Raw genomic sequence first — 26,829 nt, forward strand, 5'->3', positions numbered from 1 at the left:
TTATCTATTTCTTCTTGAGTCAGTTTCAGTAGTTTATGCCTTTCTAATAATTTGTACATTTTACCTAAGTTATGTAATTTATTGGAATAAAATTGTTAATGGTTTTCCCTTATGATAATTTGTATTTCTGCCATGTCAGTAGTAATGTTCCCTTTTCATTACTGATTCTATCAATATGAATTGCCTCTCCTTTTTATTGTTTAGCTAAAAGTTTGTCAAATTTGTCATCTTTTCAAAGAACAAGCTTTTAGCTTCTTTAATTTTCTCTATTGTTTTTGAATTCACTATTTTATTAATTTCTTCTCCAGTTCTACTAGCTTTGGGTTTAGTTTGCCCTTCTTTTTTCAGTCTCCTAGGTGGAAGATTAATTTATTGATTTGAGATCCTCTTTCTTTTTAAATATATATCTGTATTTACATCTATACATTTCCCTCTAAGCACTGCTTTAGCTGCATCTCATAAGTTTTGGTATGTGGTGCTTATATTTTCATTCATCCCTGAGTATTTTCTAATTTTCATTTTGGTTTCTTCTTCAACCCATTGGTTTTTAGGAGTCTGTCATTTACCTTCCACTTATTTGTGGGTTTTCTACATTTCTGTTATTTGTTTATAGTTTCACTCCATTGAGGAAAGAGAAGACAGTGGATTTTTTTTCTATCCTTTTAAATTTAATGAGGTTTATTTTATGGCCTAGCATACGGTCTATTCAGAATATTCTGTGTGCACCTGAGAAAAATACACATCCTACTTTGTTGGGTAGAGTGTTCTATGCAAGCCTAGTAGGTCTAGTTGGCTTGTAGTGTTCAAATTTCCTCTTTTATTGTTTATGATCTACCTAGTTCTTATCATTACTGAAAGTGTGGTATTGAGTCTCTAATTATTATTGTTAAATTGTCTATTTCTCCCTTCATTCTGTCAGTTCTTGCTTCATGTATTTTGGTTCTCTGTTGTATAGATGGTCATAATTGTTATATCTTTCTGGTGGGTTGACCCTTCTATCATTTGAAAGTGTCCCTCTTTATCTCTAGTAGCATTTCTTTACTTTAACATATATTTTCTATGACATTAATATAGGCACTCCAGCTTTCTTGTTGTTGTTATTTGCACGATTTATGTTTTGCCATTGTTTTACTTACAATCAATTGTTGTATTTGAATCGAAAGTATGTTTTGTATAGAAAACACACAGTTAGATCTTGTTTTTTAATTCAGCCTGACAAACTGCCTTTTATTTGGACTGTGTAATCCATTTGCATTTGATGCTATTACTAATATAGTTAGATTTACTTCTGCCATTTTACTTTTTGTTTTTATACCTTACATGCTGGTTTTGTTCCTATATTCCTGCTTTACTGCTGCCTTTTGCATTAAAGGAATATTTTCGAATGCAGAATTTTCTTTATTTTTTCACTGTATTTTCTTGAGTTATTTCCTTAGTCATTTCTTTAGGGCTTATCATATGTTAACTTATCAGAAACTGAATTCCATTGATATACAGAGACATTATACCTATATAGTTCTATATTTCCCCATTTTTGTGATATTATTGTTACATATATTAAATCTATAAATTCTACAAACCCAGCAATACACTGACATAATTATTACTTCACATAATTTTACATATTGGAAAGAAGCTGAGAGATGAAGAACAAATGTATACTTATAGCTTTTGTTATATTAACTTTTTATTTTTCATTTCTGGCTCTCTTCATTTGTTCCTGTGCATTCTAGTTATCATCTGGAGTCATTTCCTTAACCCAATACGGCTTTTCTCCCCTCATCCCCTTTTGTGGTATTATTGGAAAAATATATTACATTTCTATATACTACATGTACAACATACATTGTATACATATTGTTTTATACAATTGCTTTTTAAATCGGTTAAGAGAAGATGTGAAAAATACATTTATACAGTCTTTTATAATTACATAATTACCTTTACCAGTGCTCTATTTATCTTACTTATTTAGTCATTATTTGTGTAGATGTGAATTACTATCTGAGATCACTTGTTTTCAGCCTGAAGAACTTCCTTTAATTTTTTTTAAATTATTTTTTCTTTCTGTTCCTCACATTGGGCAATCTCAGTTGACAAATTGGGAAGTTTATGGGTTCTTTCTTCTGCCGTTCAAATCTATTAGTCAGCTGTCTATTGAACTTTACATTTCAGTTATTGTAACTCTCAAATTCAAAATTTCAATTTGGTTCCTTTTTATGATTTCTATCTCTTTAGTAGCAAACTCTATTTGATATGGCATTGTCATATCTTCCTTTACTTCTTTAATCACAATTTACATTAGTCCTTTGAAGATATTTATAATTACAACTTTAAAATCCTTGTCTGTTAAATCACACATCATACTGCTCTCATGGGCAGCTTCTGTTGCTTGCTTTTTCTGATGTATGGATTATACTTTCCTCTTTCTTTTAATGTCTTATAATTTTTTGTTGGAAACCAGAAATTTTAGATAATATGTTGTGGCAACTCTGGGTATTGGTCCTCCCTAAGTACTTACTGTTTTCTGCCTGTTTGTTTAGTGACTGGTTAGATTATTTTAGTGAAGTCTAGATCAACCCCTGCTCTCCCTCTCTTGCAGTATAAAACCTTTGATGCTGCTCCTCATGGGGAGCAGACTTGGGAATGACATAGTCACCCAGGAATGACACTGGGTTTGGGCAGAGCTCTCTTTTTCTTTTTCCCTGATCACATCCAACCATTAAACTCCACTAATCACTGGCTATTTGTTCTATTATTTTTAACATAGGGCATAAATTGCTCCATAGACTGATCCAATCTAAACTGGGCTCTTTTGATGGGTTAGTTACATACGTCAATGTTTAAAATTTGCTCTCAGGCTAGGCACAGTGGCTCATGCCTATAATCTCAGCACTTTAGGAGGCTGAGGAAGTTGGACTGTTTGAGCTCAGGAGTTTGAGAGCAGCCTGGGTAACATGGAGAAATCCCATCTCTTCAAAAAATACAAAAATTAGCTAGGCATGGTGACATGCACCTGTAGTCCCAGCTGCTCAAGAGGCTGAGGTGGGAGGATTGCTTGGGCTCAGGAGGTCGAGGCTGCATTAAGCCGTGATTGTACCACTGCACTCTAGCCTGGATGACCCTGTTTCAAAAATAAAATAAAAACAAAATTTGTTCTGTCCCCAGTAGGGCTCCTCACAGCTGTCCTTTTCCAATCTTCTCTCCAGCAAACCAGTCAGCTTACAGTTTTGTCTATATCTCTGATTAATTTAGCAATCTACTCCCAGCTGTCTTTCAAAACAACTTTCACTGTTTTTGAGAGTGCCATTAGGCTTGAATTTCTCCACTTCCTGTTGCAAATAAAGTCAGTTCCTTTGGAAGAGATTCAAATTTTCTCTTTTATGGCTGCTTCCTCTCCAGGGAAAAATCTCTATACATTGACTTTCAAGCTGGGAATGGAGACAATGGCACATTATTCTCTGAGTGACATCCCTGTCATAGGAGCTGAACAATTCTGAAGGTAGATAGTAACATGAGGTCTTCTCAGCTTGCCTCTCCCCATGTGGATCACACATGGATTAGAATCTATGCAAAGGTGATCAGGTCCCAGTATACTCAGTGATGCCACACCTAAGGTAGTGCTTCCATCTTGTACACTGGAGGCTGGGATGAAGAAGCAAGCCCCCACTTCTTGGTCACATTTGTCCAGAACTTAGCCTTAGCAACAGGTATCTAGGGGCAGGATAAAAAAATGCTGATGTCCTGAACCTCTTTTAAAGATAGCCCTTGGAACAGAAACTGGAAGGAAAAGGATTCCTGTATTCTTTGCTGTACCAGTCCTAAGTGGAGTTTCCATTTCACTAAGCTTGAAGGGGAGAGTAGTAGACTGGGTCTTAGTTCAAATACCATAGACTTTTGCTGTTCTCACCAATTTTAATAGATTTTCTTAAATAAATAATTCTTCACTTGCTATGCCCTTAGGACCATTTCTAGAGATTTTATTTTCTGGAGAGTTTGCAGAGCATCACATAATGTTATGCTGAAAGTAGAATTCTGGTTGTTTTTTGATTTACTAAGGTTTGGCAGTTTATTACACAACATTATCAGGGCAACAGATAACTGTTGCATACTACTTAATTGTGGAACCACTAGAACCCCAGACTCCCAGTACTTCGTGGGGAATCCAGAGTATTTACTCTGTTGGCAGTTGAAACCACCATATGAATTTAGTGTGTGAAAACACTTCTATGGTACATAATCCAGTGGTCTGAAAAACATTATGTAATTTCCAAAAGTGATTCTCACAAAGTAAGTCATATTGGAAGAATTTGACTTATAGATAGGTGCAAAGGAAGTTTAAATCTTTATTTAGTAGGATTAGTGCCATGATATATCCATGGACATCAACTTTCATGAGGTTCACAAGCCTGCATGGCAATCATGGCAACCAATCTACATATTCCCTAGTGGATCCCTTTGCCCACTCCTAACTCGTGTTATTTTTCTTTAACCTCATCACTCTCTTCAAACCATGTTTTCCCTCATTTTCTCATTATTGAAGGTGCTATGAGTGCTTTTGAAGGTACTGCTACTCCAGTACGTGTTGACTTCACCCTACTGTAAACATCTACATTTCTCAACTAAAATCTTTTATTTCAGCTGGCCTGGGGAGGACTGAAAGTTGTGGGAAGCTAATGTCCCTGGGAGCAGCTCTCAGCCAATGACAGATGGAAGTTGGAAAAGAAATATTCCATTTCCCTTGATCCTAAAATGGGGGAAATTCTGATTCATGTTCGGCTCTGTTTCCTAACACTTCCCAGCAAGACTGAGCCACAGTTGGCCAAAGCAGAAACCTGTTCACACATTTTATTGGCTTACTTCTCCTACCTAACTTCCTAAATAACTCTAATGGTGATTTTAGGAATTAACATCCAAATAAACTTTCACGGAAATCCTGTCTCAGTATTAGTTTCTGAGGGTACAATGCTAAGACATTCTCTTTCAGCAAAATCACTAACCTTCTACTACACAAAAAGAACAAAGATCACCCTTATCCTAGGAGTGATCTCATAATCCTGGTGATCCAGTTACAAACTTAACTAAATCTACACACATACTTTCCTTCTGCCCTTCACCTTCAGTGTAAGAGTTGCCTATTCTTTTACTTAAGAATAACCCACCAATCTGTTATGTAAATTCATTAGTCTTGAAACATTTTGTAACAGTTTATTCTGAAATGATTTCAGATTTATAGAAAACCTGCAAAATTGCAAATAGTTCTCATATTCAACCAGGAACCCCAAATGTTAACACTTTACCACATTTGCTTCATCATTCTCTTTCTCATTGTTTTATAAAATTATTATTGTAGTAAAATTCACTTAACATAATTGCCATTTTGAAGTCCACAGTTCTGTGGCCTTTAGTACATTTGCATTATTGTACAACCATCACTACTACCTAAGTCTAGGACGTTTTCATCATCCCAAAAGGAAGCTCACTACCCAAACATTTCCCATACCTACCTTCACCCAGCCAATGGCAGCCACTAGTTTTGTTTCTCTCTATGAATTTACCTATTCAGGATATTTCGTATATATAAAGTCATATAATATGTGACTTTTTTGACTTGCTGTATTCACTTACAGTAATATTTTCAAGGTTCATTCATGTTGCAGTATGTATTAGCACTCCATTACTTTTTAATGACAGAACCAGACTTTCTCTTGTTACCTTAAGATGTAAAGTTTGCTATCTGATTTTCACCTGAGTTGCCTTTAATATGCAAATTTAAGGCTGTTTAGCTGACAACTGCCTAGGGTAAGATTTTTAAAAAAATGGAAAAAAAAAAGTAGGTCTTTATAAGTCTATACAATGTGCTTCTATTGCCATGACTCATACGTCTATATATTTATGTGTATGTATACAATATTTTCACTACTAAAAACATATAAAGAACTCTAATTAATTGACTAAAAAAGTGCTTAAATCAGATACTTTAATAAAAAAGGAAGACTAGTCAAATACTTTTTCAAGTTCATGTGACTTAAGTAAAATCTTTACAAAATAAGCTGGCGTTAAAATCATTGGTAAAATAATATCAGCAATGTCTTTAGAATTCTTAAAATTTTGTTTGCATCTGTTAATCAGTTTCATGTTTATTCCTGCAGAATACTATAAGAATTGCTATTAGGGTTATAAACTATAAAACCCAGTCTAAGACAGAATGATCGTTGCTTGTGTATGCTTATGAAATATTGTTGGCTTAAATGAAAACAGCTAAATACTGAGTTACTGGTATAAATATCCTTAAAACTAACCATATGTTTTATTAATTAAGTAAATACCTGAAACAGCTATAAAAATGGTTAATAGAAAAATAACTTTAAATATTGGCTATCACAGTTTTTGTAAATAATCTAGGCAAACTACTAAATTAATCAGGTAAATGTCATGGAATAAATGCTTTTAAACAAACTCGTCATAATTTAAGATCTAAGGCTATTAATTGATATGAAGTGGGCAATTCTAATTTAAGAATTACAGGAAAACATTTTTAATGTTCTTATTAAAGGTAAAATATCTTTGTCTAATTCAAGGCTTATTTAAGGGTTATGTATAAAACAAGGTGAAGGAAACAGAAAATAAGAGATGTGAAGAAAATTAAAGATATAAAGAGGTATTTTTGGTTAAAAAAAGATTTAAAAAATTTTATATAAGAAAGAATCTTGTGTAGCAAATTTTTGTCCTAAAATAAAAAAGACGCGATTGTACAAGAAAGAGGGATATTTAAGACAAAACAGTCTAAAAATGTTGTGAATGAACTATGTATGTCATAATAAGGTTAGTAAAATGAATTTTTAAAGGGGTTATATAATTCATTTGGTTATAATTAAAAAGAAATCATAATAATCTTTCTAGAGGTGGGTCATTATTTTAAAAAGAAATGCACTAATACAAAACTAAATAATTGATTAAAAAAATATTTTATTACAAATACTGACTTATTTTTAGTGCAAGAAGTTTTTAAACTTTTAAATTCTATAGTCTGTTTCTTTAACATTCTTCAGATTGGTATCTTTAAAGTGTCACTCTTTCTCTTTTGAAAAGGTCAGGCCAGGCACCTTGGCTCACACCTGTAATCCCAGCACTTTGGGAGGCTGAGGCGGGTGGATCTCCTGAGATAAGGAGTTTGAGACCAGCTCCCAACATGGTAAAACCCTGTCTCTACTAAAAATACACAAATTCGCTGGGTGTGGTGGTGGGCACCTGTCATCCCAGCTACTTGGGAAGCTGAGGCAGGAGATTGCTTGAACCCAGAAGGCAGAAGTTGGCAGTGAACCGAGATCGCACCACTGTACTCCAGCCTGGGAGACACAGTGAGACTCTGTCTCAAAAAAAAAAAAAAAGGCCTTGAATGATGGCTCTTTCCTTCACTTTTTGTTGGCTCCTATAACTTTACTAATTATCTAAGTAAGGAAGAAAAATTGTTTTTGAAAACAGGCAAATAAAGTATCTTTTGAACATGCCTTTTATTCTGCATGCCTGTTATACCTTTATCTTTACATGTGTCATGTGGAATTGATGTTTCGCTTCCAAACTACATGAAAGAGTTCTAATCAAGTAACTTTAAAAATGTAAGTGCTTATCAAATTGGTAAAACCTAGCTCAGACGACTTTTAATTTACCTTTGTAATCTTTGGTAAAAATTAATTTGGTAAATTTAATCTCAAAACTCTCCAGTAATTTAAAAATCTTAAAGTTATGTTTAAACCATTGGATTTTTTTTCCCCACTAAAAATTTGGATTACTAAAAAGTTAAAATAGGAGAAGCATAAAATATGCTTTTGTTAAAATTTTATAAACATAAGGATGTCAGTTCTCAAAAAAAGTAAGTTTTTTTTTGCATAAAACTATTTAAGAGTTGCTTTACAATAAAGGAAATTATACAGATAAAGCTAAATAATTTTTTTACAAAAGCCAGGGCAACAAAACTCTGAGCCCTAAGGTTACCAAGAAAATAGCAATATGGGGGAAGGGCAAAACCAAGTAACTATTTAAAACCAAAGAGTATAATATAAAGGAGTTGGTCCATTTTGCAGATTGAAATAATCCAGTTTCTTTAAAAAAAATCTTTAGTGGATTATAAAAATAACCACTTTAAGAACAAAATTCTCAATTTCAAATGCTACCGATTTTAAAAGCTTGTTTGGATTAATACAGGATCCACAGCTCATTACTGAACAATCACTAATGCACAGGGGGTTATTCCTGAGAAAGCAATGAGCCTAGTTGGCTAGATAATGCCATTATAAGGTCTGTTTGCCCTAAGAAGAGGATTGCCCAACTCTCCCTATAAAATACCAAGTGAAGTACCCTAGATGAAGCAGTTAATATATTAATAGGCAAGCCATGTTGGACTAGCTTTATTATAACTGTGATATCTTCCCATCTAATATGTCTATTACCCGGGTCATGGTAAATTTGGGGGTTAAGGAGGCCCATTCTACATGGGTGTTCCTCCCACAGAACCATAGATCTGTTTAAGAAGCCTTGTCAAATCTGCTATCCTCATAAGTTTTACAGATGCAACACCCTTTCAAACCCTTTTCATCAGAAAAGGTAAAATGGTCTGGGGGTAAAAAGGTTTCCTGAAACCAGAACATAAAAACATACAGGTTAATAGAATTATAAAAGGCGTAATGTGTTTAAACAAGCTTTATGTAAGTTAGTTGTAACACCTTTTACCTAAATGTCTTATGAAAATGGGTACTATATCTAATTAGGGGATGTTTTCCCCATTCTAGTACTATAAAACTAAAACCATGTAAGGAAAACAAATATATAGGAAAATATGTTTCAGAACAAGGAACAGGATAAATCCTCCAGAAACCTTAACTGTATGGAGATATTTGATTTACCTTACAGAGAAATCAAAATAACCATCATAACGATGCTCAAGGAGGTCAAGAAAAGAATGTATAAATAAAGTGATAATTTCAACAGAGAAAATATATGAAGTACCAAACAGAAATCTGGAAGCTTAAGAATGCAATAAATAACTGAACTGAGAAATTTAACTTGAGAGGTTCAATTGCAGACTACATCAAGCAGAAGAAAGGATGAGCAAAATCAGGTGCAGTGGCTCATGCCTGTAATCCTAGCATTTTGGGAGGCCAAAGAAGGAAGATTGCTTGAGTCCAGGAATGTGAGAAAGGATCAGTAAACTCAAACACAAGTTATTGGAAATTAACAAGTCAGAGTAATAAAAGGAAGGAAGAATGAGAAGAAGTGAGTAAAACTTAAGAGACTTACGGGACACCATAAAGCAAACCAATATATGCATTACGTGAGTACCAGAAAGAAAAAGAAAGAGAAAGGTACATAAAGGGTATTCAAAGAAATAATATCCAAAACTTCATAAATCTTGGAAAGGAAATGGACATCCAGATCCAGGAAGCCCAATAAATGCCAAATAAGATGAACCCAGAAAATCTACACTGAGACATATTGTAATCAATTACCAATAGTTAAATTCAAAGAGAGCATTTTGAAACCAGCAAAAGAACAGTTGTCTTGGCATGTATAAGGGAAATTCCATTAGAGTATCAGAAGATTTCTCAGCAAAAATTTTGCATACCAGAAAGGAGTATAATGATATATTAAAACTGCTAAAAGCTAAAAGAAGCCGGGCGCAGTGGCTCACGTCTGTAATCCCAGCACTTTGGGAGGCCCAGACTGCAGCAGCAGCTGGAGAAGCAGCTGCGCAGAAGTCCTCTGCCTGGGCCCAACGGGCAGGCTAAGAATATGAGGTCGGGGGAGGCCACCTTGAGTTGCTGATTGTGGCAGTCGGTTATGCCTCTCACCTCGAATCAGGAAAAGCGTTTTCACGTGTTCTCCTGCATCCTGGTGTCTCCCTTCAAGAAAGAAAAGGTGACGTCAGTTGCAGCCAGCTCAGAGGACGGGCTGAAAGAACATTCTGTGTCATCAAGCACAGGCTCTTGCTCAGTGCCTGTGCCCTCTTTCTGATTGAGGGGAAGCCAAAACGGTGGAATGGAAGCTCTTGAAAAGCTATTTTCACGTTGGAGGCAGCGAGCGATCCTGTGGTGGGGGCAGTTTCTGGTGTTCTCATACCGCCGTTCATGTCTAGTGCATCTTCGTCTAGGAACATCTGTGGCCTGACGTTTCTGGCACGGTGGACGTTTTCATGTTGCTCCCGCCATCTCAGCGTCCAGGTAATGCGCTGCCCCGAAGTAGCTGCTCACCACAAGGGCTGTTGAAACTCAGCATGAACACTGCAGCCCTCCCCAGCCCCAGCCATACCCCTTGTGATCAGGAGCTGCTCCTGGAGAGTGGCTCCCTTGTGGGAAGTGCAGAAATGTGTATTGGAGTCTCAAGGAGCTCCGTTGGGCAGCTCTGGCGCAGATGGTGAACCTGTTTCAGAAAGCGTGAGGACATGGACCTGGCTGGCACCCAGTTTTACGATTGAGGACGTTGTTATGATTTGATTTGACCTTGGCACACACTGCAGAGCCGCAGGGATGTTGCTGAATTTCAATCACCATTTAGCAAGAATGAACCTTTGCAACTTCCTAGAAATGTTTAGCAGCAACATAATATACCAAGCAAAATGTCTGGGTGAGTGCACTCTGTGTGAGTGAGGTGTGCACTGCGTGATTTTTGAACAGGCTTCTGCGATGGACAGGCTTCTGGGTTCATCAGGTAATTCATTCAGGCTGGCTCCTACCTGCTTTCCAGTTATGAAGTCTCCACACAGGAACAGCTGTGCATGCTGGTGATTACTTTGACGTGGGGTATCACTGGGGACTTAGAATACTTTAGTGTATCAAAAGCTGGAATGCTTCAAATCTTTCTTAAGTGTCTTGTTTTCCTTTTAACACTTATCTGGAAACAGTGCTGTCTGCAAAGCTGAGGCCCACTCCTCTCTCTGCTGGGAATCAGGGGTTTCAGAATGGAGGGGACGTCATGGGTCATTGTCCTCCTGTAGAACAGCCTGACCTTCACACCGCTGGATCATCTGGCACAGGGCATGCTCTCTCATTCATAGTCTGCTTTGAAAGTCTTGGTTTTAGGAGAAGTTCAGGTTGGTCTTGCTGGTATCTTCACTTAAGATAGGGGCTGGCAGACACGCCCATGCACTGAATCCTGCCCACAGCTTGATACGTGGCCTGTGAATGATTTTTACATTTTAAAAATATTTGAAAACAAATTAAAAATATGTTTCATGACATGAAAATCATGAAATTCACATTTCAGTGCTTGTTAATAAATTTTTATGGACATAGCCAAAAAAAAAAAAAAAAAATGGAGGCTCCTCAGAAAATTTAAAATAGAATTACCAAATGATCCAGAAATCCCACTTCTGGGTATTTACTGGTATTCAATAGAAATATGGATCTCAAAGGCATATCTGCACCCCCATGCTCATAGCAGCATTATTCACAATAGCTGTGATATGTAAACAAACTAAATGTCCAAATAGAGATAGATTAAAACATGTGTTCTATACATATAATTGAATATTATTCATTATTAAAAAATCATGAAATCCTGCCACATGAGATAACGTAGATGAACTTTGTGGATTCTACGCTTAGTGAAATAAGCCAGTTATAGAAGGATAAATAATGCATTATTTTCCTTGTATAAAGTATCTGAAATAGTAAAATTCTTCAAAGCAGAGAGTAGAGTGGCAGTTGCTAGGGACTGGCAGGGTGGAAATGGGCACTTGCTATTCAATCGGTACAAAGTTTCACTTACGCAAGATGATTAAGTTCTAGAGATCTGCTGTACAACGTTGTGCCTATAGTAAATAATACTTAATTGTACATTTAAAAATTTGTAGAGAGGGCAGATTTCATGTTAAATGTTCTTACCAAAATAAAAATGAACTAAATTAATTCTCTAATTAATTAAATGACTTGATTTAAGTATGGAGTTTTCAGTAAAGTGCCCCAAATTATACTAAGCATAGACAAGAACCAGCAACTAGACAAAGTGAACTACAAGTATAGACGTAGAATTCTAAATTCTCTAACTTAATAGTTTCTGCTTTTGCATCTCAAATTGAGACTATATGCTAAATAATTGTTTAACTTGGAATTGCAAGATTAGTCCATGTAGTTACATTTTGTGTCTCTCCCACACAGTTAAACCAGTAGAGTTGGCTTAGGGAGAATCAATAAAATATGTATGTTTGTATACATATGTGTTCAATTTTAACATGGTCCACCATGGAAATCAGGCCATAAGTAAATGACTAAGGACTAAGGTCCGCATTTGTCTCCTGTTCCTCTCATGATCACTTTGTGGTGACATCTTACAAGCGTCAGATGATATAGATGTTCAGGTTGGAAGGCTGGGATTCAGTCTAGGAAAGTGAAGGAGTCCTTACTAAAGCCCAACCTAGAACTTGAATCCTGAGGTAGGAAATAGCCACTGAGCCAATTCACAGAGTCCTTTAGGGAAAGGTAATTACAAATTTAATTACTCAAAACCTAGAATTTTCCTTACATTTCCTGGCCAGTGTATTGCTACATAAAGGTGAGTCTAATCTAAAAAGATATGAGCATTTTCCCCATAGTCAGAAAATTGAAGGCTGTCATCTATTAACCTCAAGAACAAAAATAAGTAAAAGATGTTCATCTAATTATGTGTTTCTAGCATAACACAATATGGACAATAATGGCAGATAATTCCAGTCTTTTACCTCACTAATATTGCAAACACAGTAAAACAAAGTAAATAGTTGAGTCATTGTCTTTGGACTCTTAAAATCAATTACATAAATTAAAAGAAGCATAAAGAATTTAGATATTTTTAAACAAACTTACATATAATAGGCAATCAATTTAAACAATTCCTCTAAATTCCCTGGGAAGAGACCAATGTGTAATCAACAGTTTTTAAATAATCCATGTTGTGGTGCCAAATGAATATACATGTAATGCTAAAAAAATTGATCAATAAATTATAATCTCACTTATTATTTATAAATTTTTTTTTTGCCACATCCTCCCTGATTTTTTTTATAACCACACTGTGAGGTATAAAAGAAGGGATCATAACCCTAATTTCACAGATATGAGAAAACTCATTTGCCCTGGATCTCGTGTCTCATTAGTGGTAAAGAGATCTGGTATTTTTTACAGTATGCTGTGAAATCTTTCTTGCTATTGATAAGACTCTGTTGCAATGACCTCTAAGAATTTTAGTATCATTAAATAAAGGTTATATAATGGTTCTTCTATTTTTGATAACATTTTTCTTCATATGGCATATAGGACTTGAAACTTACAGACCTGAAATTTTGTTCTGATAACGGGTTACATATACTTGATTAACTCACTATAGCTTCATAGTGACACCAAAAGAGCTTTGCACACAATGTTGTTATATGGCCATCTGTGTCTGTGTGGCTGTGTGTATGTGCGGTGGGGGTGGGTGAAAGATGGGGAGGAAAGTTATAACTATCAGAAATATAACACAACACGAAACACACTTCATTAAATTGGTTTTGCTAATTGTGAAACATCTGTTATGTTTCGATTTATTCCAGCATGGTCCAAGAATTATAAACTTCTCATCATAACAGAAATTGAAAGCAAAGGTCACTTACAAATGTTATCTCATAGAGAGGTCTACCATTACCATGTCAGAATGCCAGAAATAAATAAAGTTCCCTTCTTGTTCTTGCTTACTTGTCTTTAAGACCTTGTATTTGCCTCTAAAGCTGTATGTTCCTTTGAGGAGAGCATCTTGTCCCCATTTATGTGAACTCATCAAAGAACCAACCCTATATCCATCTGTCTTCTTCATGTCCATAAGCAGGACAGCTAGAGAAAATTCACACAGCCCTGCAGCTCCTTCCTACCTAAGACAGCTCTTCTGAAAATACTTTCAGCAAATAATTATTTCATAAAATAGATATGCATGGTAGAGCAATATCATTTAGACATAAATTTATTAGGCTTGCTCTAAGTGAGAAATACTGTAGAGTAGAGGAACAGGTACCAACAGAAAGCGTCCTGGAAGCATATATACCAAATCTAAGAGCAAGAGGATGCTCAAATATATAATTTATATTTCTTTAAGTAGGAAAAAGGATGAAAGGCAATGACTCAATCCATTGAGAGAAAATCTTTTAAACTTCTTGAAGTTTCAATTTGATCATGATGGCATTTCCCCAAATATTTAAATAGGTATTGATTAAAAGACTTCTTAAAATACAGAAAAGGGGCCGGGCACGGTGCCTCATGCCTGTAATCCCAGCACTTTGGGAGGCCGAGGCAGGCAGATCACCTGAGGTTGGGAGTGAGACCAGCCTGACCAACATGGAGAAAGCCTGTCTCTACTAAAAATACAAAATTAGCTGGGCATGGTGGCACATGCCTCTAATTCAAGCTACTCGGGAAGCTGAGGCAGGAGAATCACTTGAACCTGGGAGGTGGAGGTTGTGGTGAACTGAGATTGTGCTATTGCCCTTCATCTCGGGCAACAAGAGTGAATATCCATCTTAAAAAAAACAAAACAAAACAAAAAACAGAAAAGGGTTGGGAGCATGAATAGTCCAAAACAACAAGAGATACAAATCACCCACATTTAAAACTTTTCACAACAGATACTCTTTTCTAATGATGTGTACTTTAGACCAGTCAAGAAACTGATTTCCACGCCCTAAGCATTGAAACCACTGTCTGTATGACAGGAGAGATCTCGAGTAGAATAAGTAATTTGTCATGGTTCACATGCAATTATAATATTAAACAGCATAGAATAAATTACAAGTTAAAAACTACATTTCTTAATATTGTACCCAGGATCACCTGGGTACCCAGGTGCAACTAAAAGGGCAAGATGTGTACTCTACATTTTCTTTTATTTTCCCTAACAATTATATGTTTTTCCTTTTTTCTTTGTTGGTGACAAATAACCTTCCCTCATTACGGTGAACACTATTAGTTTTCCTTTTTTCATGTTCTATCCCCTAACCACAATCAAAATGTACCTGTTCTTCTCAGATCTTGTGAGGTATGAGAAATTAAGCTGATTAAAGTGGAAGCACTAATGACATGATAGCTTACTCTTTCCAGATTTAATCAATGAGGAATGCTTTGGGCAGCAAGCAATAGCAGTATCAACGACAATAATAAACAAACTACAGTGATATAAACCATTCGAGGTACAGCAATGTCAAGTTGGTTTGGTGGCTCACCCATGTCATGAAGGACATAGGCTTTTTCTACTGTTATGTTTGGCCAACCTTAGCATATGGGATTTGGTTCTTTGAATGGTTGCTTCATGGTTTCAAATGGCTTTCCTAGCTCCAAGCATCACAATAACAGACTAACATTTAAAAGCAGGAATTTATAGAAATTAGACTGAGATAAGTCTTTTACGTACTTTGTTCCTTTTATTTGAAAGTACAAACTTTTCATGAAGCCCCAGAATAATTTCCCTTATATTTCAGTGACAAGGAAGAATAGGAAAGTGAGTCTCACATTTTTTCAGCCTCCATGGTAGAGGTGGACAAGAGAAGAAAGGTGTTGGAAATGGTTTTCAGATTGCAAAGTGAATGCCTGCCATATCAGATAACATGCTTGAAACTGAATAGGATCCTTTAGAGTTTACATACAAAGAAGAAATATCAACAAATTGAGGCTCGGTTTGTTTCAAAATATTTTCCCCCTAGATATCTGTAATCCTGTGTTCATTGCAGCATTATTCACAATAGCCAAGATATGAAATTAACCTAAGTGCCTGTCAATGGATGAATGAATAAAGAAAATGTGTGGTACATACACAAAATGGAATACTATTCAGCCACAAAAAAGAATAAAATTCTGTCATTTGTGAGAATATGGAGCAATCTGGAGGACATTATGTTAAGTGACATAAGCTAGTCTCAGAAAGGCAAACATCCATGATCTCACTTGTATGTGGAATCTGAAACAGTTGAACTCATACAAGCAGAAAGCAGCCTGGTAGTTACCAGAGGCTGAGGTGGGAGGTGGTGGCAGATAGGCAAGTGGAAATGTTGATAATATATACATAGATCAAATCATCAAGTTGCATACTTTCAATATATATGAATTTTAAGCCTCTATACTTCAGTAAAGTTACAAAATTAATTTAAGCAAAAATTATTTAAATGATTTCATAGCATAAGATATAATTTTATAACATATATAATAATATTCCTTAAAATGATATATGCTTTTTCATTTTAAAAAACAAAACATAAAACTGATGCTTAGAAAATTGATTCCAGTGATGCTTTTGGACTTTAAATTCTAGAACAACTAATATTTCTAGTAAATAAAAGCAGTTTATGTTATACCTCTTGTTGTCATTAACCTCTACTACTCTGTTATAGGAGGTTCCCTGTCATTATTCTCCATTAGACTGCTTGATAATAGGATAAATTTGTGAGAAATTATTCAGGATCTAAATGGAATAAGTGCAAGAAAATAAGAAAAAAAGATCCTGACAATTCTGAAGCCTCCTGGAGTAGAATTTGCCCACTTAAGAAATATTCTCATCCTGAAAAAATGAAGCTATGGAGAAGATTTTGAACTCTGTTTCCTGGCTTAAATTGAGTGAGTCATTTGGTACTTTGGTTTAGTTTGGAAATCTATAAAAACATCAGGAAAAGAAATAGGAAATGGAGTTGGGGGCACAGGAGAAAATGTTTTCAAATGAAGATATGTTAACAAATAGTCAAATAGTTCATCTTATTTACTCTCACAACAATCCTTCAAGGTAGCTATTAGTAGCCTCACTTAATGCGAAGAAACTGAATACAGAAAAAATAACTTGGTTAACTAAGCTTACAAAGTGGGAAAATCAGGATGTACACCCAAGTCTGTCTGCCAAATCTATGCAGTTCTATTTCTTCTACCCAACAGAGAAAGAGTGGCCAGAACACATGCCTAAATAGAAGTATTCTATGAAACAAAAAAAGATGTAAATCTTAGCTAACGATATCAGTTTTCTGATGGTATATTAGTCCATTTTCACACTGCTATAAAGAAGTACCTGAGACTGGGTAATTTATAAAGGAAAGAAGTTTATATGACTCACAGTTCTGCATGGCTGGTGGGGAGGGGGGCTCAGAAAACACAGTCATGGCAGAGGGTGAAGGGGAAGCAAGGCATGTTGTACATGGTGGCAGGAGAGAGAGCGAGAGAGCGAAGAAAGCCACGTACTTTTAAACCACCAGTTCTTGTGAGAACTCACTATCATGAGAACAGCATGGGGGAAACTGCCCCCATGATCCAATCACCTCCTACCAGGTCCCTCCCCCAACACGTGGGTATTACAATTTGAGATGAGATTTGGATAGGGACACAGAGCCATACCATATCAGATGGAAATGAGAAATGTCTTATGATACACAGGAATGTTCACAAAGCAATCGCTGAATGAAGCTGGTTGACCAGAGATTGTCAAGAAAAGTGTGAACTTTATAATATGAAGACAGCCAATTTAGCCCCTGAGAAGTGAGGGAGAAATCAGAGAGAGTGAATGAAAGAGGAAAGTTTGAGAGGAGGAAATGAGGGAGAGAAGAAAGTGGGGCAAGAGGAAGAGCAAGTCACTGAAGTGATGAAGAGGGGACTGGTTTTGCAGGAAATACTTATCTGCGTATTTCTACATATACGGAATTTGTGGGTAAGGCAGAAAAAGTCTCCACTAGGAAGATAATTAAAGGTTATTAATATTCCTTTTATCACTTAGCAACCAAGGCACATGCTTATTTCTGCTCCCCAGAAGGAATGTTAGCTACTAGTTTCAATTCAGGAAAATGTATATGTTCAGAAAGGTCTATATGAGATATTTTTTCAGTCTTTTTCTCAAACTTCTTCATCTTTTCTTTATAGACATTAAACTGAAAGCCTGCTCTGAAAATTCTATTCCACCATGAAAATGTAGAAGCATAGTTTCTGATGAAGTTCATGTGGTATAAATCATGATGCTGAGAACCAGCATAGAAAAGCATGAGATTTAAAGGGTTGAGAGGAATATCATAACCATTATGATGGGCATCAGTAGTTTCTATCAAACAAATGGTCACCCATGTCCAGAGAAGAATTAATTACATGATATCACAAAAGCATAATTCCAATGAAAAAGCCAGTTCCAAGAATTAGAATTTCCAAAGGATGTGCATATTCAGCTTCTACTCCAAATGGAGCTTGAAACTCATGATGAATTTTATGAATCTATTTATATATTATTTTGTGGTACAAGAAATTATGCAGGCTTAGAAATAGTGCCAAGCAGTATCAAAGACAGTATAGCCAAAGTGCCTTCCCAAAAGCATATACCATTTTGTCATTCTTTTTCAATCATAAGGAATATTGAAATACTTTGCAAAATAATAGGTTCACAAATAAAAACAACTGGATATAAAAGTAAAGAGAAGTACTTTAAAGCATTTCCATTGGTATTCCCATGTCTCTGGTTTATATTTTCAATGTTATTCTTCTAAATTCAAGGTATAAATTGACATAGATATCCAAGTAAAAAGAACGAGAAATGAAAGGTTTCATAAACGATAACAGATCCCCATGTTGCAATCTAGAACATCGTATAATTATTAACATATAATTCCAAGCATTTGAAAATGGTTCTTGCAGAGGACTCTCAGGTGAAAGTGAATCTAAATACTCCACAGCTACAAATGCTGAACTAAATAAAGAGGCTAACACTTTCATTTGTTGCCATTTCTCAAATCTCTGCAGATAGCCTTCTAATTCTGGATGGTCATAAGGTGACTGTAGCCATGATTTTTGATGCTTCTGATTTTGTCATTCCACCTGTTTTTATCCAACTCTCATTTACTTATGAGTAAATCATACCTAATAAACTTCTAAAACTCAAACTGACTTCTAATAACAGACTTGCTCATGTGAACTCAGGAAGTACAAATTAATTTACTGTTAAGATTAAGTAAACATTGGGAGGCCAAGGCAGGTGGATCACGAGGTCAAGAGATCGAGACCATCCTGGCCAACACAGTGAAACCCCGTCTCTACTAAAAATACAAAAATTAGCCAGGTGTTTGGCACGTGCCTGTAGTCCCAGCTACTACGGAGGCTGAGGTGGAAGAATCGCTTGAACCTGGGAGGTGGAGGTTGCAGTGAGCCGAGACTGCGCCACTGCACTCCAGACTGGCGACAGAGCAAGACTCCGTCTCAAAAAGAAAAAAAAAAAGATCAAGTAAACATACCACAACAGGATGCAGATAGGATTTTAAAAGGCCCAATTTGAAGACATGCTCTAAGTTCATTGAGTCTTCAGTGAGCCAGCAACAGTGGAGATCAGATTTATTGGAAGGTGCCAGGACAGTGGCACTCTTATATCAACCAACACCACCCTGCTTTCCCATCAAGACCGGAGACCTATGCAGAATGTGGAAAAGTCCACCAGTCTTTTGGGGGGTGTTCATGGAGACTGATTATTCCCTCACCTCCCACTGAGGGGGAAATAATTCTCTGAAATAAAATGATTATTTCCAGGAATTCAAAGTAAGATGAGAATTATGGAATCTGACTAAAATGTCATAAAGGTAGTATCAAATCTTTGGGAAAGGGGTGTTGACACAGTTGAGGGACAGCTAATTGATAAAAATAAGACCATATCACATTTTTCTTCTTGAATTAAAAACCCTCAACACACTTGCTCCATGAAAACTAAAAAGGTAAATTCTAAAATCATATAATTCACAGTTATCTCAATTTATAATTCTTGTAAAAACAGAATTACTGTACCTATATCCCTGCTTCACTTCAGCTTGTATTCTCAAGAACACAACACAATTTATTGAAACAATAACATATATGTAAAGTTAACTGTAGTTGCAGAATGCTAAAGCTTTGCTTTGAAGTAAGTCTACCATCTATTTAGTTCTTAGTATATGAAGTTGTACCAGCATTGGAGGTTAGTTTAATTTGAATTCCCCCAAAAGTAGACCCTGAGGCAAGGACTTGAAGGCAGGTAAGTATTTATGAGGTAATCCCAGGATGCAAAAATGAGAGATGAGAAAGTGAGACAGAGAAAGGAAGAAAGAAAATCAAATGTATGCTATTTCTATAGAAAAATGACTCAGTCTCCTTGAGGATACTGGGAAGAATTACACAGAATACCTTCACAATTATACCATCAAAGGTAGGGAGGTAGGGGTGGCTGGGGCATTAATCTACCTATTCCTACTCACCATTAGTTAAAGATTGTCCCCGGAGGTGTTAACTTAATTTCAGTTGTGCCTGCATTCATGGATTGACCCTTCATTTTTTGCCCCACTGCCCACTTGGCATGGGTCTCTGGCAAGTGCAGGGGACTCATCTCCACAAGTGAATGGAAATCAAGTTCCCAAGGGATTGGGGCAGTTTCACGGTATGTCACAAATTCGTGCTATAGAGGTTTAAGTGATTTCTGCTTTCTTCATGGAGTCACCAACTAATGTAATAGATTGCTTTAAGTATATTACCAATTACACAGGCATCTTAAGATAAAAAACATACTCATCAATTATTACCAAATGTCAAATCTCAATCAAAATGACCCCAAAATCAAAATGACACTCTTTTTCCAGAAAAAGTATTTTTTTTCAACAGGTATATTGTTTCCAGAATAGACCAGACCTGTGACAAACTTTTTAAATATTAAGAATACACAAGATGGGAAGTGGGCCATAAACAACCCATAAATAAACATCAAGTGTGCTCCAAAATTCCTCATCTATGTCAGGCCATGGGAAGTTCCTTTCTCAGGCTTCCACCTGAGAGGCTTCTGCTTGATATATGAGGAGCATTTATGGTAACCTGAATTTAATAAAAAGCTCCAGAAAAGCAGGGAACAACTGTTTATGAAAACCATCTAGATTAGTGTTTTCAGAACTGTGCCCATGAGGGCGTGGAAGAGAACAAAATAAAGGGGTGGATCTGGACTCCTCCCTTGCTTCAACGGGAACCATGGTGAATTTTTGTTTGTTTTGTTTAGGCTTATGCTTCACCTGTGAAAAACACAGAACAAACTCTTTCAATTTACAAATGAAACACAGGCTGGGAGTCATTAAGTGGCTTGTTAAAGACCACACTGCCAGACAGAAGCAGAGCTAGAACGAGGAATATGACTTCTAAGTAACAAAGACTCTCTCATTTGACATAGTTCTGACCTTGGGCTTCCCTCTTTGTCCATGTAGAATCAAGTATAAGCAAGAATGGGGCTAAGTTAATTTACTGAAAATCCCCACATTTTGTATCATCCAAATTCCTCATCCCCCATCATCGATATCAAATCACCCTGGTCAGCCTCAGCAGGAATTATGTTGATTTGGTCCAGTAAGAATCACCCTTACCTTGAGGTTTCCTTTTAGTAATTTTCCATCCACTGACCCTCACCCTGCTCCTTGGCTGTAAATCCCCACTTTTTCTTACTGGAGTTAGAGTTAAGCCCAATTTTGTTCCCCCATTTCAAGACCTCATTGCAGTTTTTCCTCTACCTACAGCAATAGTCTCCTCAAATAAAGCCTTCATTACCATCTTTAGAAAGAGTCCTTAAACATTTTCTTCTTTAACATAAGCCAGCAGTGCACTTCCTAATTCACCTTAGTTTTCCTCTCCAAACCTATGTCGATTCACAAAAATACTCTCAGCAGTAAGCCTCCCTATTATCTTCCCTTTAACAAATGTAGTGGGAATTAAAAAATGGTACTTAAAACAATACTGACTATAGTCACTTTATCCTCTCTCGGGGAATGATTCGAATCTTCTCAGAGGTAGATAGCTCTTTTTTTAGAAAAATACTTTGATGATGGGCCTTGACTAACTTTTTCATAGAGAAATGTGAGGACTCTTGCTCAAAGTTTAAATGAATGACAGCCAGATTACACTATGAAACAGAATAAGAGAGACTAAGATGGCCAAGAGGGAGGCCAACAAGAAGGGAAGAAGGGATGAAAGCAGGGGAGAGAAAGAGCAAGAGGCAAAGATATAAGCCATATGGAGGCCTGAGGAGAAATTCTCTGTAATCGGGCATAGCTAAAGAACTGAGAACATGGTGACATGATATTCTGTTGTAAGTTTGTGGTACTGGGCTGGGCTGTCACCATTTTTTCCCTTTCCTGTTATTTCCAAGATTTAGAAATCTGCCACACACAAAAGCCTTATGTTAATTTTACTTGAAAAAAGGGATAAAGTGAAGCACAGCAATGGGGAAGAGGACAGGCAGGCCCAGAACTGTTAGAGAAGACCTGGAATTAATCAGATGAGCTGGGGTTCAAGAGCTTAGCAGCAAATGGGGCTATACCATAAACCAGCCCAGGAAAAAATAAGCCATTTGTGGGGAGTTGTCAGAGATAAAGGGGTAGAGGGCAAGGATAAGTGCTATTTGATTTGAACATCCTCCCACTAACTCTTCTCATCAGTCAGTCATTTCCTGCCCATAATGCATTAAAGAACTATGACAGAAGAATAGGACAGAGTGTGTGAAATTGCTCCAACTTTCATGTACTTGTCAGGAGAAGCAGCACGTAATACTTGACATGACTCATTTAGGTAGGAGATGACAGCAGGTAAAATTAACAGGAATCTGAAGTGATGTGTTATTTTCTTTAAAGAGATATATGATCACAAATGAGAAAATTCCATAAAATTTGCATATGTACTTTATTTAAAATGTGGATATACAGGAAAATGTACTAATGAAAGAATTTTTTGTGTATGTTTATGAAAGGCCTATTATTATAAATATTATTTGTAGATAAAACTCATTAACCCACTTAGATTCACAAATAATACAACAGAATTTTTCTGAATTATTAGAAAATTTATACCACTAATGACTTTTAATGGTAGTTTAAGCCTACCAAAACAGTTAAGCTTGACAGCAAGAAAATCAAAATCACAGTAAGGGAGTGGCTAAGATAAAACATAAATGAAAAGGTTTTTTTTCCCCCCTACAAGTTATTTCAAGTAATTGACTTCTGTGGGTAGGAGGCATAACTAAAAATAGATTTAAAAAATTATTCTATGAAAATAACATGTGATCAAATCCTAAAATGCTTCAGGGCTCAACGTCTTTAGTATAGTGGTTCTCACAGCGTAGCCCCTGGCCAACAGGATAAGCATCACATGGGACCTTGCTGGAAATGCAAAGTCACATCTTAGAGATACATTTGATAGTCAAAGAAGTTGACGTGTTTTTATCCATCAACTCCCCATCAGTCATTGGTTAAAGGCTACTTCTGGGGACCCTATCCTAGACAAAAGGGGAGCTTGCTTCTTTGACCATAGGAAAGAAAAGCCCTCAGACAGAGTAACAGTAGCAAGCAGCATTTTGCATGTCCAGGTGAATACCAAAGGGATACGGTAAGGCACCAGCAGCAACTTCATATGAGAAAGATCTAGGTTTTATTACCTCAATCATCATTATTGTTAATGTCATTATTGTTAATGTCAATGATGAATTACATGGTCAGAAACAGGTAAGGGGTCTCAGGAAATACACTGCAAAATTGTAATCAGCCACTCTCCATTTCTTTCTGGAATTGTCCCTGCACAAGCTGGATATGGTGGGGAGCTGTTCCCAGATACTGCTGTGCAATGAATCCAGTAAACATGACTTTCTGGCAGGGAATCCCTGAAGTTGATGCATTTTACTACGACACATTTAATAATCCAGTGATTCTAAATCTCTATTTAAAGTCATTGCAGGGCATGATATATTGTATGCCTGATTGAAAACAAACAGAAACTCCAATTGATTCAGTCAACAAATTCATCTAGTTTTATCACTGATTCATAGTAACCACATAAATTGCCAGCGGGAACAGGAAAATCCCTCTATAGTAAGCCCTAGTTAGGCAACATCCTTCCATAAAGCTTTTTTCCAGAAATAGTCATGAAGAGTGAATACAACTGCCTCCAAGAACGACTTATTTCACTAGACTTTGTCATTTACCCTCTACTGGGTTCTAATCAGGTTTTCCAAATAAGTCTCCTGGAAATGTCCCATTGCAGCTTATCAAATAATTTACCCCAGAGTCAACACAAAATTTAATCAGAAGATAGTAAAATAAACACGGTGGTCACATTTATTTATTACTGACTTCCAATAAATTTCCTAGGGCTAGTTCATACACCTAGATTGATTTTCATGCAAAAAATAACATCCTTGCACAAATTATATCATTTATTGTGCACCTATCCCTAACAAAATACTTGTTTGTATACTAAACATGTACACCTCGTAAAAGAGAGAGAACTAATGAGGGAAATGAGATCACTGGGAACCCTTGATTTTAATGGTCACCTTGATATTAATGATTCTGTGGCTAAATCCAGCCTATAGGAGTGTTTCGTTTGTCTTGCCTATTGTGTTTCGTTCGTGTGAAAAAAGAATAAACATTTATAAATGAAGGAATTCACATAAAATAATCCATGTTTCTGCTTCCTCTTTCAAGAATCAGGATCAGGCAACAGTGGTCTCAGAATCTGTGTGGCAACAAGAGGCAGAGGCTGGAGAATGGCTATTCCCTTAAGATAGGGTGAATGCGGACACGTGCGTTGGCTCACACCTGTAATCCTAGCACTTTGGGAAGCCGAGGCAGGTGGATCACCTGAGGTCAAGAGTTTAAGAACAGCCTGCCCAACATGGTGAAACTTTTTCTCTACTAAAAATACACACACATACATACAATTAGTTGGGCGTGGTGGCGAGTGCCTGTAGTCCCAGCTACTCAGGGAGGTTGAGGTAGGAGAATCACTTGAACACAGGAGGCGGAGGTTGCAGAGAGCCAAGATCATGCCACTGCACTCCAGCTTGGGCAACAGAGGGAGATTCCATCTCAAGAAAAAAAAAGATAGGGCAGACACACCCAGTTTATCATAGTTACCACCATCTTCCTATTGTCTACCCACCTTGCCTTTAGGGGCATTGAGTTTGTAACCCATTGTAAATAGAATTTTAGACACAGTTTTGGAAATGTACCACATCTTACCTTTTACACAGATGCCTCAGATATAGGAAATTTTCATTTGGAATGCAAGCTTCTGTAACTTGACTAATTGTATTAATGTGTATAATTTATGGGGCTCAGCCAGTGCACCTAGGATGACAATGAATGGCACATACAACATTCTAAAATAGTGTTTCCACTTCCTGTTGTAATTATTAGCAATATTCTCCAGGTCTCCTCTTAAGCCAGGCCCTGCCCCTGTCCCACAAAGGTCTTCCTCTAGATAATTTCTACAACAGCACCATCACAGCAGAGGAAGGATAGAAGAATAAAGATAAAGCTAAAAATAGAAAGAAGTTAAGCCTAGGTATAGATTTGTGACTAGGAGAATAACCTGTTTGTAAGGAAACCAATCTTGTGGAATGGATTATCTTTCAAACAACCTCAACAACTTTGTTTCAAAAAGTTTTGTGTTAATGCAGGCTCAATTGAATAGACACAGTGCCTACTAAATGAAATGTTTGAAAGTTCAACCTTCATTTGGTTGAAAGGACAATTGCCAAAAGATCTGTCTTAGTGTTTCACAGTAACTAATCATATCTAACCGTTGAAAATTTCCAAGTTTAGCTGATAAAAGGGAAAAAGCTCAAGTGAGGGTTATGCTCAGTCTAAAGCATTTTGGCATTATGATGGAATAGGAATATATATTTAAAACAGGGGCAAGGGAGGAGGCAGAAGAGGGAAGGAAGGAGGAAAGGAGTGGGTGGGGAGAGAGAAAGAGAGAGAGAGAGTACGATAAAATGACATAATGAATGGCAGAGATGGAAAATTCTTATTTTGTAGGTTAAGGACCAACCTCAGCTCTTTGTAGCTTTTAGTTTCTTTTCCATTCAAACCAAAGTTTTAAAGCATGTGACTTTATGAACAACATGGGGATATAGAATAAGGAAATGAAAAATTCAATGCAAATAAGCATTTGCTTAACCATTTTAAAGCCAGCCATGAGTTGATTCATGCCAAGGTGCAAGGTTAGCCTGCTACTGTTGGAGAAATGTAGCATCTGAGAGCAGAAAGATTTTGTACTTTGGTGGGGCTGCAGAATGACTAACAATTTAATAGTTATCACCAGTGCCTGACACAGGGTTATTTTCAGTGAGGGAAAACTGGACAATAAAGGACAACCGTAGATAAGTTTCTCTATTCATTTTCTGAAAAGGTTTCCAAAACTGTACATTCAAAGATCTCCCTGGACAAGCCCTGTAAGTTCTACAGCCTTAGTGAAAATACATCTTATCATTATCTGCTGCAGTAAAAATAAATTTGAAATTGTGCACATATATCATGTATTCATTTCTCACATATTTTCCCAATCATTTGTGTAGGAATGTTGTCTTAGTTCATATATCCCCCAGCCAGGATTACAGCCCAACCTCCTTCCATAACAAAACATAATGTTTTGAAGCAATAATAAAACCCATATCATATATTCAACAATCATTAAATCCATATACTTTCTGTCTGTGTTGGGGAAATCCCTGAATTTGCAATGCCCCTTGCTTGTCATAGACATCTTCACATTTACTTTATATACAACATCTGTGTAGTTCACTCATGTGATCATGGAATAAGAAAGATAAGAATTAATAGGGGATTCCACACTGGTACTCTGTTGATCCACTGTATTAGTTTACTGTAGATGTGTAACAAATTACCATGAACTAAGCAGTTTATAAGAACATTCATTTAGAACCTCACAGTTGTGTACCGTAATTCTGGTTGGACGTGGCTAGATTTTCTGCTCTGAGTTTCACAAGATTGAAGCCAAGGTGTTGGCTGGGCTGAGTTCTTTTCAAGAGGCTATGGGG

At 36.5% G+C, this 26,829-nt stretch overlaps 1 protein-coding gene and 1 pseudogene across 2 annotated transcripts in view; both read right to left on the minus strand.

The window, feature by feature from the left end:
* The window catches only part of SYTL5 (synaptotagmin like 5), a 194,529-nt gene that overhangs the window by 140,195 nt on the left and 27,505 nt on the right, over positions 1 to 26,829 (minus strand). The gene's annotated exons all lie outside the window — the stretch shown is intronic.
* Positions 17,756 to 18,729, minus strand: LOC105714263 (methylsterol monooxygenase 1-like; annotated as a pseudogene).

Source organism: Aotus nancymaae, unplaced genomic scaffold, assembly GCF_030222135.1.
Source record: "Aotus nancymaae isolate 86718 unplaced genomic scaffold, 86718_ANA_hifiasm-v0.15.2.pri h1tg000058l, whole genome shotgun sequence".
Taxonomy (NCBI): Eukaryota; Metazoa; Chordata; class Mammalia; order Primates; family Aotidae; genus Aotus; species Aotus nancymaae.